Genomic DNA, 10,755 nt, shown 5'->3' with positions numbered 1-10,755 from the left:
TTACTCCAAGGCTGGACTATTTTAATTCTTTACTATCAGGAAGTCCACAAACTGGACTTTCATCTGGATTGGTCTGCCGCGGTTTCTGCAGACTCGTGAACTCGCATGCGCGCGCGTTTAGGAAGTCCTATACACTTCTGTTTATGCTCTAAAAACATTCTAAATGACTTCGTTTCGAGTAAATTATGGACGCTACCCACTCAGGACACTTGGAATACATTGGACGAGCATTATGGAGGAATATTGACACGTTTTTTGTGGACTTTTATGGACCTTTCTGCCTCGGGCACCATAGACATCCATTATTTGAATGACAGCAGACAGCAAGAAGCCTCCCAGATCTCCAGATGCATTTGAGATATCAAAAAAGTACTCCAGAGTGTTGTTCAGCATGGGGGTGAGTAGAAAATGAAGGCTAATCATGTTTTGGGTGTACTATTCCTTTAAGCTCCATGGAAAGTGGGCATGATATTGGACCATCTCTGGAGGATCTACTGGACACAGGGACACAATTAAACTCCATAAAATTAGCCTTGAGCTCATTGCCTGCCATGTAAAAATACTGTTCTCGCCAGTCGAGGAACTTCCAAAACTGGTGATATTTTTCTCAGGTTTCATTTTCGATGTGGAAACACCATTAGATATCTTTTTTAAACAAAATTCCCAAATCCTATATGTCTTCCAAATATTAAATCTTTTTAAGGTTTGCGAAGAAAATAAGAGAGAGTGAGTTGCTACTGCAGGAGATAGCCTTTTTACTTCGGGATAAATTGCGATTGCTGATTGGTTAGTTGCCGACTAGTCTCCAGGACTGGTTTACAAGTGGCATCATGTACATTTTGGGAATCTATGATTTATAGCTTGTTTCCAAGTATAAAATGGGTGAAATAACTAGTCAACAGGCCACCACTTTTCTAAGTAAATCTATATCTAGAGGTGCTTTTGACATGGCATTTTTACCAGATGTTGATAACATCCATGCAATCCACACATATACAGGAATCAAGACATTAGAGGTCCAGAAATGATTTGTAATTAAGTGAAATGGTACAGAAAAAGTACTGAACACAATGAAATTTATTTAAGCCTTTGTTGGCAATGACGGCTTCAAGATGCCTCCTGTATTGAGAAATTAGTCACATGCATTGATCATGTGTGATTTTGGCCCATTCCTCCACACAAACAGTTAATCTTGAAGGTTGCTTATTTTACTCGATGTTCATTGATTGGTGGGCAGAAGAGCATGACCTATCTTGAAAAAGGTTGGCAGGTGTGAAACAAACAGCTGCGCTCAGCCAGTCGGATACATAGAAAATAGTCTACTAATAACAATAGAAAAAAAATATGAGTTTGTCCTGTCATGCTGATGTGACTCTTGGATTTGGTATAACCCTTGTGTGTGCAGCAAAGGAGAGATTTGCAACTGATATGTTCGCTCAAGTGGGCTGAATCACTCACACTTTAAGACCCTGGCAACCCAGACCATATTAATCAATGTAAATACGACTCAGGAGGACAATTATAGATAATAAAGGCCCGCCAATAATTAGGGCTTCAATGTAGCATGGAGCATTCAGCCTGTAAAAAAAAAAAGGGTTTGATCACCATTCATGATTTAGCAAGGGGACAAATCATTTTTAAATTGTTAAAAGGGTTAAACTGTCTAATGTTGTGTAATCTATTGTACTGTCAGCCTCTGTGGCCAAATGCAACAGTCCAATTGGCACCAAAAATAGTATAAGAAGTAATCCCTGGGATATAACACTGCTCAAAGCTGTAATCCCGGAAAGCTTTAAGGCTATTGCTTGCAAATTTCCTAAAAAAAGAAAGATTAATGCTAGGCTTAAATCCTCAGTGAAAAATTGTTCACTATTTTCTAAAAAATCTTTGCTAAACACTCATTTGCCTTAGACTATTGTACCTGTAGGAGCACATGGAAGAAAAAGTCACAGCTGTTTTTGTCAACCCTTAAAAGTAATTATAACGTTTAATACATTTAATAGCTTTTTTCTGTGCCAAAAAGGATGACTCAGACTCCGATTATGACATGTTGTTAATCAGGACTATTGCGAGTCATTAGACCCACTGATGAGAGCTTCGTGTAGAATTTTAAACTCCAGTATCTAATTTGACCCGCAATAAAAGACGATAAAACATATTGCATTTCTCTGGCTTGTGATCATAGGGACCCTGTCAGTCTGAAGACATCAAATATGACTGTTATCTCCCTGACGATCTGTCCTGGAGAGCCTCCTGATAATGGATACTCTCTGAAGGGGAAGTCAGGAAGGAATGGACATGATTTGTTTGCCGGGTGAACAAGGCTTTAAATTGTTTTTGTCTAATTGGCTAAATATATCTTTTTTCATCAAAACCGCAATCTGTATTTAGTTGCAATTTATTAATGTAAAACTGTTGGTTTTAAAAGAACATTTTGATATAGAATAATTAAACAAGAAAAACCTTAACATGACATGACACTTTTGTTTTGCAACTACCAATAGATTTTTAAAAAATGTATACTTTATATGTGTTTATAAATTTGGGCATCAAGGGGTATAATGAGCTATCTGTGGAAACCTGTTTCTACTTTTACAGTACTTTATCATTAGAGATTGTTTTTTACCTTGTCACTTGGTTGAACAGGGATTTTTTTGACAAGGTTTTCATACGCCTGCAAATCAGCTGTCGTCCTACAGGACACTCCGCCACCAGCCTTCTCACATCTTCACCTCTGCTCTGGAGAAAACCAACTTTCTTTGTTTAGATTTGCTCGTGCCATCATCTTCCTACTTCTTACTGGTAAGCAGTAGTCTAGTTGTAAAAAAAAAAAAAAAGGAGGGTTTTTTGGAAGCATACATAGCCTAATTTATTTATAGTATCATCATAGTGGGATATTTTAACATCCCTGCTGACATTGAAGGTAATAGCTTAAGAGCAGCCTTCAAAGCTATCTGAGACGCTATTGGCTTTGTCCAAAATGGGAATAGTCCCACACATTCTCATCCTCATACTTTGGATCATGTGCTAATAAAATAACAGTATTTCCTCACAACCCTGTCCTCCTTAACCACTTTTTAAAAACCTTCAGGATTACTTTAACAGAGTTCTCCTCCCCAAAAGAAGGTTTCACTTTAGCAGATCATTATCAAATAGTGCATTTATTAATTTTAAAGAATCTGTTTTACTTTCTCTCTCCTCTGTGTCGCTGAGCAGTGCTGCAGAGTGCAAAAGCTTAGTTTATTCACCTTCACAGGTTGATGATTTTGTTGATGGGGTTGCTAGTTCTCTGTGTACTGCCTTAGACAATGCAGCCCCTTTGCAGACCTACGGGAATCCTACCTAGTCCGGAAAAATTGTTTACTGCTGTATAGGAGGACCCTTTGTAAAGCAAGCAAGCGTCTCTCTTTAATAGAGGAGAATAAGAATAATCCTAGATATCCTTTTAATTTAGTTGTCAAACTCACCCAGAGCCATAGCTTAGTTGAACTGTCCATTCCACCTGCTCTTAGCAGCAATGATTTTATGGGATTCTTTATAAATAAGATTGATCTTATTAAAAATAAGATCATTAGCACTTTGGTAGCACACTGGTTTGTCTCTGGAGGGTGGGGCAGCATCTGAGGTAGTCATAGAATCTGAACCGGATCTAGACTGCTTTGATCCAGTTGAACTTTCAGAGTTAGCAAAACTATTGTCTTCATCTAAGCCTTCAACTTGTATGTTAGATCCAGTTCCAATCAGGTTTTTTAAGGAGGTATTCCCTTTGATATCCCGCTCCATTTTAGATGTGATTAATCTGTTACAGGGATATGTACCTAAAGCTTTTAAGGTTGCTGTAATTAAACCTTTGCTTAAGAAACTGTCTCTTGACCCAGATGACTTGGTCAATTATAGACCTATATCCAATCTTCCTTTCTGATCTAAAATTCTTGAGAAAGTAGTTGCCAAACAAGTTTGCGATCACTTCCACCATAATGAACTTTTTGAAGAGTTTCAGTCCTGCTTTAGAGCTCATCATAGCACTGAAACAGCTCTGGTGAAAGTCACTAATGATATTCTCATGGCCTCAGATAATGGACTTGTATCTGTGCTCGTCCTGTTGGTATCAGTGCTGCATTTGATACAGTTGACCATAATATTCTTTTAGAAAGACTTGAATATTTTGTTGGAATTAAAGGAACAGCTCTAGACTGGTTTAAATCTTATCTATCTGATCGATTTCAGTTTGTTCATGTTAATGATAGATCTTCAACATGCTCAAGGGTTGCCTGTGGAGTACCACAGGGATCAGTGCTAGGATCAATTATCTTAACTTTATACATGCTCCCAATCGGTCGAGTTATTAGACAGCATGGGATTCATTTTCACTTTTATGCTGATGATACCCAGCTATATCTGTCTATAAATCCAGATGAAGCTAACCCATTACATAGATTACAGGCATGTCTTGAAGACATAAAAACCTGGATGACTCTCGATTTTCTCCTTCTGAATGCAGACAAAACAGAAGTTATAGTCTTTGGACTGATTAGTCAGTCACTTCATTTGGATGGGATTAAAATGATTTCAGCTAATAAAGTAAAAAAGTCTTGGTGTTGTTTTTGATCAGGACCTGTCATTTAAATCCCATATCAAAGAAGCTTCTAGAATTTCCTTATTTCATATGTGGAATATTGCAAAAATTAGAAATCTCCTGTCCAGGGATGATGCTGAGAAACTAGTCCATGCATTTGTTACTTCAAGGCTGGACTGTTATAATTATTTACTATCAGGAAGTCCACAAACTGTAGTTGAGTAATCAGCTGACCCAAAATGCTGCAGCCAGAGTTCTGATGAAAATTAAAAAAGAAAGATCATATCTCTCCTATCCTGGCTTCTATTCATTGGTTTCCTGTTAAATCCAGAATAGAATTTAAAATCCTCCTTCTCACATATAAGGCCTTAAATGGCCAAGCTCCATCTGATATCAGAGATCTGATTGTTCCTTATGTTCCTAACAGAGCACTTCGCTCTCAATCTGCAGGTTTACTAGTGGTTCCTAGAATTTCTAAAAATATAATGGGAGGCAGATCTTTTTGTTATTAGGCTCCTCTCCTGTGGAACCAACTACCAGTTTTAGCCTGTCTACTTTTAAGGCTAGGCTTAAAACTTTCCTTTTTGATAAAGCTTATAGTTAGAGTGGCTCAGGTTATCCTGAACTATCTCTATAGTTATGCTGCTATAGGCTTAGACTTCTGGAGGACATGGGGCCCCCCATTTCATAATTTTACTTCCTTCTATCTCTATTCTCCCACTCTGCAGAATCTGTTAGTTCAATCTCTAAACTTATGCTCTCTCTGCTTTTTCTCATAGTAGCTTTTCCTCATCTGTTGCTGTTTGGCTGTGACACCACCCTGGAGAGAAATATCAGCTGTGCTGCTGCCATTAACATTGTTTATAGATGTTGGAGATCGGCCTGTTTTGCAGTGTAGTCCTGTTTCTCTGACTGTGACTGGCTGGATGTGCTCTCTTCGTCCTCTGGCATGGGATCTGGCTCGGAGCTCGTCTGCCTGGCTGTGTTTTTCCTGGACGGGGCCGCCTTTTACAGCTGCTTTTTGTATCTCTGCTTCTATCTCCTTGAACCCCAGTCGGCCTCGGCAGATGGCCGCTCACACTGAGCCTGGTTCTTCTGGAGGTTTCTTCCTGTTAAAAGCGAGTTTTTTCTCTCCACTGTTGCTACAAGCATTCTTAGTGTGAGGGATTGCATTATATTGTTTCGAATCTACTGCTTTCAGTCTCTCTACCAGAGTCCCTGTTCCAAATATTCTTGAACCCAGTAGAGTCGTAATCAAAACTCTTTTGTAGAATTGTAAGGCTTTTCATTTTCCAATTGGCAGTCGTATACAGTCGATGACCATTTTATCACCAATAATATGAAGTGGTATGCCATAAGTTACAATGTTAATTTTGGACATTGAGGACCTATGGCCATGCTTCTTACCCTTGAAGAATAGTGGAGGAAGATGAATCCTGTCCCCCCACCATGATTTGAGACAAAGCAGCTGCTTCTTGCTTGTTAAATCTCTTTGCCAAGTTTTCTTCTAGGAGAGAGTATTAAGAAGAAGACAACATGGTTAAATGGACTTCATTAATCAACAGCTGCTCAGGTTAATTCGTCCTGAAACTACGTTCAGGAGATGCAGAACAATCAAAAGCTAAGTGGACCTCCTTGAACTGATTCTCACAAAAACAGACTGTTCTGTAACATTTTTCTCAGAGTTTACAGGAAACTGTGAAATACAAGAAACTGAAAGTGTGTGTTGGGATCTGGAGAAGTTCCACCTTTCTCCAGCAGAGTCCGCCGTGGATCCTCCTGAGCTGAGCCTTCAACACACCTGAGGCGCATCTCATCATCAGAGGATCCACAGTATATAACCTGCCTTCAGAACTTGCCTCAACGCCGCAGTGTTTATCCAGTTTGGTTAGCACCTGAGCCTAGCTTCTTCTGAGAACCTTTGTTACTCCTGATTCCTGATTGGATTCTAATCCCTCTTTGTCCCTGTTTTCAGGAATCCAGTTTTTCCTTGTAAGCTCTGGATGAGCTTAACCTGCCGAGCCAGCCCTCTGAGCCAAACCTGAAGACCCTTCTCTGGATTCTCATGCAGCTCTGGACTAAGAGCTGGAAACTCAAAGCCAAGGTCTGCCCTCACGCTAGAAGTAAGACGCTGAAGCAGTTATTGGACTCTGCTGAACTAAACAGTCTCTGGACCCAACAGTTCCTCTCTCAAAGCCAAACCCGGACTCCTCAAGGTATTAATCAGAAACTCTCAAACTCAGACTCATCTGCTCCCAAGCTAACTGAACTGTCATCCTCACAGACTCCAGTGAACCTGTCCCCAGGCCTGAACCAGTTCCTGTGTTTATTCCATGTGCTTGTGCTCAATAAAACTTGTTAAACTTTTCATCTGTTTCCGTGGTGTTCTGCATACTGGGCTTTTCTGAAACCCATCATGACAGTGTGGAGCACCCAAGATGAGAGGACATTAGATGAACTGCGGAAGACCTTACATGCTAAGCTTCTGAACACTGGTTGCAGGTATGTCAAATTATGCAAAAGCTAAAAACTATTGAATTCTATTGGAGGTTTTTTTTTTTTATATGTCATGTGTTTACTGTTGTGTAACCACATGGTACCCTATGTTTTAAGCTGTTGTTTCTAAAGTTAAAAAGAATTTATTTCACTCAGGGTTTCAAGACTTTTATAACATTAAGATTTTTTTTTTTCTCATTTGCTATTTACGTTTGATTGGCAACTTTTCTTGCCCGATTGTTACACAATCGTATAAGAACCTTACTGAATTACGGATTTGTGGTTTGCATTAGCTTGAAAGCTACTTCGGGTTCGTTACAAGAGAATGATAAATTAGCATGAGAACTGGGTGGAAACACATATGGATTCCACAGACATACAGTGAAAAACAAGTGAACCGCACAACTAAGAATAGCCAATGAAGGGCAAGATCAGATCACTTGACCTATTAACTGGTTCCGTGTGCGTAACATGTTCTGCTTCCAAATTTGAAACCTTATAATGCCACAGTAAGGCTACCATATACCATTATACTGTTTTTATAAGCCAGGCCAGATCCTGAGACATTTTTGGTGATTTTGGTAAAGCCAGTAGGAGTAATCAAAACAAAATATTTGGTAGCTGGATAACAGCTGTCTACACTCTCAAGGAAGACATGGAAGAGCAATAAATCTTTTAAGCTTGGTATCTAGCAAAGTGCTGAGGTCAAACGGTATTGACTAGCATGACTCATTTGCCCCTCAAGCAAACATCACATCCGTTAGAGATCCAATAGAGGAAGAAGTGCTCTTGGAGCAGCCTGAAGGTTTCCAATGAGATCAGACAGGACAAAAGTTAGTTAAACTAGGGGGATTCATCTGTGGCTTCAAATAATCCTGGAGAAGCTGGTACAAGATCCTAAACCAATGAATGGCACAAAAAACCTTGGAAAAAAATGTCTAATCACGGTGTGTACAAGAAACTGAGAGAAAGTGATGCAATCTCTGTGCTGTTTTTGGTAGAAAATGTATTCATTGCAGCCGGTGAATATGACTTTGCCAACTTGACAGCTTAAAGGAAAACATGAAGTACAACTTCCATATTAAGGATTTATGGAAAGTCTAATGCTTTTTGGGCAATCAGATTTAACAGAAAGAAGAGGAAATCAAAAAGAGCCAGAGTGCTGAGAAGGTTTGGGATGTCAGAGTGCAGAACACACATCTACACCATGTAAGTAAAAGCTGGAATATTCTCAACATAAAAAAATTGTGACAAAAGAGACATGTTATTCCAAAAGAGTACCAAGGACTTATGGAAGCCTTATTTATTCCATCAGTTGGATTTTAAGCAATCGTAAAACAGGCTTAAATCAGAGGCAACATGCCTTTTGCTAATTCTGATGCTGTTTCAACTCCTAAAGAGTCTCTGTTATTGCAATCTGTAGTTGGAGCACTGCTGTTTCAAGCAACATGAAGGTCCATCTTCCTAAGAGCATAACAAATAAGATACAAATCAAAGACCCAACTCATTGTTACCTGAGTTGTTGATGTCTCTTTTTGTATGGGTTATGTGTTTGGAAATTTGAATCATGATGAAGGTTTTTGTGCAACTTCTTTAGAATGAGTTCCAGGCACAAGCTGTCATGATCTCGGTACTGATGAGTGGCTTGATTGTTCATGCTATTCACCTGCCTAGCTCAACCGTTTCTCATCGTCGTTTATTAGTGTCACCTGCCCCAGTATCTATTTAACCTGCCTGTTTCAAGTCACCATTGCCAGATTATTCAAGCCTTTGGTGAGAGTTGTCTAGTGTTCTACCTTTGGACCTCTGAGCCTGCCTGGTCCTGTTCTGATCTGTTTGCCTGATCTGTCTTCTTTGGATCTGCTTCCTGACACCGACCTGGATTTCCCTTCAGTACCTCTTCACATCTCTGATCTTCTGCCCCAGACTCCTGAACCTTTTTGACACCAGCTTGACTTCATCCTCTGGATTATCCTTCACTTGCTTGGATCTGATATTATGTCATTTCTGCAGTCTTCAAGACTTCCTCGTCTGGAACTCTCTGGGCAGAGTTTTTCGCATCACGTTGGCAGGCACTCGAGTGGAATCCAACTCTTCCTCTGGGCACGGACTGAACTTTAAGACCAGAGGTTCCTGCCACCACCAATCCATTGTTTTTAAATTAAAAAATGTTTGAGTAATCTTACCATCTGTCTTACTTTGAATACTGAGTCCTTTGTTCTGAGCCTCTACATCAAACTGTAGATGCTTGGGAGCCTAATCCACTCCCCTCTCTGTACAAGATTATCAGCAGGACATGGCAATCTTTCAGAAAAACCTTGTATGAAACCAGAGTGACAGAATGGGGTGGAAAAAGTAATATAATGTGAACTATCAACATCTCTACCGGCTAGTAAGTGGCTTAGTAAAGATTGTTAACTGGTTAAGGTGCCTGCTAGGTGAACCAAAAATAATACTGGGCTAGATTTAGACATTTATAATGCAATTAAATGTTTACATCTATAGACAGGGTTACTTCAACCGAACATGATGTCATATGCCAAATTACAGGCATCTATCCAGTTGGTTCCTTGTTAGTGGGGGGTTGGGTGGAGGGATCACAAAGCGTTTGAGCTTAGGGCACCAAAGAAGGCTAGCACTGACCTTGGATATAACCTACGAAAAACGTTCTGCCTAAAATATGTGTTAGAAACCAGCTTTGTAGACTTCTAAGTAAATGCGGCAAGAACAAACCAACGTTTTCTGTTGGCCTTTGAAAGATAAATAATTTTAAAGCAAAATATTTGTGTCCTGGTATTAGTTGCTATAGTGATGTATAATCAGTAGAGATTATATTGTCATTTCAGATATTGCACATAGGGGCAAAAACGTCAGTCTCCTTATAACCAAAGCTGGTCTAGACATCCACTATGTGGATCATTTATAATCATCTTTATTATGAATTTCTGATTGACATGTCTGCAGATAAGGTCTCAAAACACAAGTAGACGGCATGTCTCTTATTCACGTTCGAGGATGTGCTCCCACTCGCTGTTTCAGTTTAGATAACACAACTGGCTCTGACTCATTCCAGCCTAACAATGGCGACTTGTTACGGTATTGCATGTCCTGCAAAGAGACACGGCTAAGGAGGCAGCTCAGATATCACCAGAGAAAGGAACAAGAGCCTGAGTCCAGCTGGTTCATTCAGGTGATATATTAGCAGGTGAATCCATTTGAATACAGATATCAACAGAGCAAATATTTGTTAATTGCCTTTTTTCATTTAGGTGACAGTAGTCATTACATATAGGCTATTTTGAAGATTCTCATCAGTTATACAATCTTAGCATCAGGACTCCCAAAAAATGCAGAACTGATGAGCTCGGCAAAACTGATAGGAATCTGCAACGCTCATGGAAACTTTTACTCTCGCCCACTTGTTGTGTTGCCCTTGGCTTCTCCTATGCCTCCTCAAGGACAATAACCAGTGCCACATACCTTTACTTTGTGCTATCATGACTCCTTTTCTGTTGCGTTCTGACACAGTTCTAAATAAACCGTGAAAATGACAGGATGTAAAACAAGTATCAGTGTTTATGCAAGCTCACACACGAGAGTGTATGTACATAATTGATGCAGAAAGATGATAAACAGCAAAGCGTGCAGGTTTTTTTAAGAGATATTAAATGTGCGTCATGATG

This window comes from Cyprinodon tularosa, unplaced genomic scaffold (genome assembly GCF_016077235.1).
Source record: "Cyprinodon tularosa strain WSP-4 unplaced genomic scaffold, ASM1607723v1 ctg166, whole genome shotgun sequence".
Lineage (NCBI taxonomy): Eukaryota > Metazoa > Chordata > Actinopteri > Cyprinodontiformes > Cyprinodontidae > Cyprinodon > Cyprinodon tularosa.
This window is presented reverse-complemented; position numbering follows the sequence as displayed.